The sequence below is a fragment of the Macrobrachium nipponense genome, chromosome 33, assembly GCF_015104395.2.
Source record: "Macrobrachium nipponense isolate FS-2020 chromosome 33, ASM1510439v2, whole genome shotgun sequence".
Lineage (NCBI taxonomy): Eukaryota > Metazoa > Arthropoda > Malacostraca > Decapoda > Palaemonidae > Macrobrachium > Macrobrachium nipponense.
In genome coordinates this window covers 68,053,414-68,058,413 of record NC_087219.1, presented here as the reverse complement: position 1 = coordinate 68,058,413, position 5,000 = coordinate 68,053,414, and positions in this window count along the sequence as shown.

Genomic DNA, 5,000 nt, shown 5'->3' with positions numbered 1-5,000 from the left:
TCTCTCTCTCTCTCTCTCTCTCTTGCTCGATATTCTCTCTCCCTCTCTCTCTCTCCTGTAGTAGTCATCTTGCTTGGTGAGACGTTCCTGGTCGAAGTCAGATTAATCAACAAATATCACAAGTTTAACATACGTCTAGAATTTGAGAAATATCTAGAAGTGTTCGTGAACTATCAGTGATAAGATTAGTGTGGAAATAGTAGGATAAGCGTCTTCTAAGTTAGTTTATCAGTGAAATACTGTAAATCAGACAAGATGGCAGTAAGCTCCAACTGCGGAAAAAAATGGCGAGATTTAGCTTGCTTGGCAGATTCGCAATACGATGAGGTAGGCAGGAAGGGAACTGGCATTTCTGATCTATGAAATCAGCAACAGTCCTAACCAAAAAGATACAAAATCATTCATAGATATATTAGAAGGATACAATCCTTCAAACTGGAACAAATCAAATGAAAACATCTTGAAAATAATTGAAGAAGTTCCAAATAAAATCCAAGTGGTCAAGAGAACTCATAAAGAAAATATACATAAACCAACATATTCCGACAAGAAAATGAATAAAGTGAACCTTGTGAATATCCTAATTGATGCATTAGGAAAAAGAATGCCAAAAGCATGTAAACTGTGTAAGGTGTGGTATAGCATAGTTAATCCACAAAACCTAATCAGAAAATGTTGCTGCATGCAACATTCCGACCCATCCACAGTGTGCTGAGGTAATGCAAGATATGAAAAGACACAAGAATTTTTTGCTCAACATGTCTACCATGGATAGACAATGTTATTAAATCAAGATTGAATGTACAAATAGTGAGGATGAAGAAGAAGAAGAAGAGGAAGAAGAAGAAGAAGAAGAAGAAGAGGAAAACGTAAGAGAAGTAATCAAACCTGAAATGACAGAAAAAGATAAGAAAACAAAGAACGAGATAAAAGTATGGATGCAGAGATACTCATTGATACTACATATGAGGCTATAAAGCAGCATACCTACGAAGAAATAAATTACGAATGACAGCACAAAAGAAAATGCCGAAGAGGCTCTACCCAGATCTACACAATGACGGGAAAGAGGAAAAAAATATACAAAAAAGACAAAGTCTGCAACCTTTTGAAAAGAGGGAATTGCAGATTTGGAGAAAAATGTTACTACAAACATCCTAAGGTATGTCACAACTATGAATATATGGTAAATGTGCATACTTAGATGGATATGAGGATGATTGCAGAGATCTACATCCAAACATATGCAAAAACCTAAAAGAAGGAAAAGGATGTAAGTTCGACAAAAAATGTAAATATATGCAACCCTGTAGCCATGAAAAATAATCAAATAAATAACCAATCAAGCAATAAAATCCAAAATAAGAAAGAAACAAATAAAGAGAGGAATGAAGAATATCAGCTAAAAGAAAAAAGCAAGCCATCAACGAGATATGCAGAGGTGCCAGCAAAAAAAATTTCAATGCATCAGCTCCAAGATTCTACTCAAGAGATAATAACTGTTTTTATTATGCAAGGGGATATGCAGATATGGAGAAAATTGCAGATTCAGACACAAAATGATAATTATGATGAAGGTAAGAACAAATATTATGGAAAAGTTGGATTTTTTAATGTCAGAATTTCTGGAAATGAAAAAAAGAACAACATACCAGAACAGGAAAGAGACATGGAAAATCCTTATTATTACCAATATTGAATGAAGGAGAAAACACGCAAACCATCATAGTGATGAATGCGCAGGGTTTAGTTACGAGTAACTCAAAAAGAAAAATAGAGTACTTAGAAGAACTAACCCAAATTGAAAAGAAAATATATAATGAATATAAGTGAAACCTGGTATTCCCAAGAGACTGGGAATGATGATCAAATAAAAGGGTTTCAAACTTATAGATCAGATAGAAAAAATAGGAATCAAGGGGGAACCGCAATATATGGGAAAGACAAAAAACAAGGAAAAAATATATGAGAAAATATAGTAACTCAGAATGTGAACTAATAGCGGTAGAATTTGAATCTGAAAAATTAATGAACATAGTAATATATAGACCTCCTAATACTAAAGAGTTTGACTTAATAATAGAAAATTGGATGATATATGTAGAAAATCACAAGGACTGGACTATTCTCCTATCTGGAGACTTCAACTTTCCTTTCGTAGACTGGAAAGAACGAATAGGAGATTGTGGATGTACTTATACATATAAAAAAGAGAGTAATAGTAGTGCAGAAGATAAGAGGCAATTCGAAAAGCTATTAGATATGCTACTAGAATACAACATTCACAAATAAATCACCTGCCAACAAGAAAGGAAAATACTTTAGACCTAGTATTTGTGAACGAGATGATTATGTTAAAGAAATAATAGTTTATAATGCGAGTATTTCAGACCATAATGTCATAGAATTAACAGTCCCATTCCAAAGCAAGTGAAACAGAGATAAGCAAGAAATGAAAAAGTGGGAAGGATATGGAAAATACAACTTCTACAGTTTAAAATATAAAATGGTCAGAAATAAATGAAGAATTAAACAAAGATTGGGATAATAGTTCGTAAGTGATGACATAAAGGTAAATACGGAGATATTATATAAAATATTAGAGAAAATAGTGGATAAATATATACCGAAGAAGAAAAGTAAACATCAGTCATGCATACCAAGAGACAGAAGGATCTTGTTCCAGAAAATCAGAAAGTGGAAAAAAGGTCTAGCAAAACAAAAAAAAAAAAATGCATGGAAAGTTATAGAACTAAAAAGTAAGATAGAAAATGCAGAACAAAAGATTATACAATCAAAGGAAAATGAAAAACGGGACTTGGAAGAAAAAAACCCTATTAAATATCAAGCAAAATCCCAAACTATTATACTCATATGCGAAGAAGATGAATAAAAGAAGAATTGAAATAGGCCCTCTAAGAATTGAAGGGAGATTAACGAATGAAAAAAAGGAAATTTGCAACATACTGGCAGAACGATATAAGAGAGAAATTCACCCCTAGAATAGATAATGAAGATAATAATATAGAAGTAAGGGATGAAAATAGTGAATATTTAGCTGACATAGATATTAATGGAAGCTGATATTGTGCAGGCTGAATTAATGAAATTAAAAATGGAGCTGCTGCAGGGCCTGATGGAATTCCTGCTGTGTTAAAGAAAGTAGTTCATTCTATCGCAAAGTCACTTGCAATATTATTAAGACAAAGTGTAGATACAGGCAAGATTTATGATGAGCACAAATTAGCATATATTACCCCTACTTTCAAAAGTGGATCAAGACTAGAGGCAAGTAAGTTATAGGCCTGTAGTCTAACATCACATATTATGAAAGTGTATGAAAGGGTAATGAAGAAAAATATTATGAAACATTTAATAAAAAATAATTTGTTTAATAAAGGACAACATGGTTTCGTACCCGGAAAAAGTACACAACCCAACTGTTAGTCCACCGTGAGAACATATTCAAAAATATGAAAAGCGGAAATGAACAGATGTGGTTTATTTAGACTTTGCCAAAAGCTTTTGATAAAGTAGACCATAATATATTAGCGAAGAAAATTAGAAAACACAATATTCGTGGATAAAGTAGGAAGATGGTTAAAAGAATTTTTTACACAACAGAAAAACAGATAGTTATTGCAAACGACGAGAAATCGATGAAGCCAGGGTAATATCCGTGTGCCGCGAGGTACGGTGTTAGCTGCAATACTGTTTGTTATTATGATTGAAGACATAGACAATAATGTTAAGGATTCGGTAGTGAGTAGTTTCGCAGATGACACAAGAATAAGTAGAGAATTACTTGTGATGAAGATAGGAACGCTCTAGCAAAGAGACCTTAACAAAGTATATGATTGGGCGAGGTAAATAGGATGGTATTTAACTCTGATAAATTTGAATCAATAAATTATGGAGACAGAGAAAGAAAGCTATATGCATATAAGGGACCTAATAATGAGGACAATCACAAATAAGGAAGCAGTTTAAAGACCTTGGTGTGATGATGAATAGGAACATGTTATGCAATGATCAAATAGCAACTCTGTTGGCAAATGTAAAGCAAAAATGGAATGTTGTTACGGCACTTCAAAACAAGAAAAGCTGAACACATGATTATGCTTTATAAAACATATGTTCGTAGTCCACTTGAATATTGCAATATGATATGGTACCCACACTATCAAAAGGATATTGCACAAATAGAGAGTGTACAAAGGTCCTTTACAGCTAGAATAGAAGAAGTTAAAGACCTTGACTACTGGGAAAGACTACAATTCTTAAAATTATATAGTCTAGAAAGGAGAAGAGAACGCTACATGATAATTCAGGCATGGAAACAGATAGAAGGAATAGCAGAAAATATCATGGAACTAAAAATATCAGAAAGCAAGCAGAGGTAGATTAATAGTGCCCAAAACTATACCAGGAAAAATAAGGAAAGCACACAGGACATTAATCCACTACGCACCAGCATCGATAATGCAGCGTCTATTCAATGCGTTGCCAGCTCATCTGAGGAATATATCAGGAGTGAGCGTAGATGTGTTTAAGAATAAGCTCGACAAATATCTAAACTGCATCCCAGACCATCCAAGATTGGAAGATGCAAAATATACCGGAAGATGTACTAGCAACTCTCTGGTAGATATTAGAGGTGCCTCACACTGAGGGACCTGGGGCAACCCGAACAAGATGTAAGGTCTGTAAGGTAAGGTAAGGTCTCATGCTTGATATGTTTATATTTTTGTTTCGTCTTTTCATTAATAATTTTAGGGGGAACATTTTTGTAAATTTTATGATAATAATTTTGATATGCCTCCCTTTTTTTCAAAATTTATTGTTTTTTGGATGAATCGTCTGTTGACCGCGTTTGTATCTTCCAAGGTGTGGCTGCCATCAGGCGTTTCCTCGTTTTCGTAGAGTGAAATTGACCTTATTGCTAATCTTGTAGTGCCAGTTTGGATATTAAGCCTACCGTGACCTATGTTTTTCCTCTT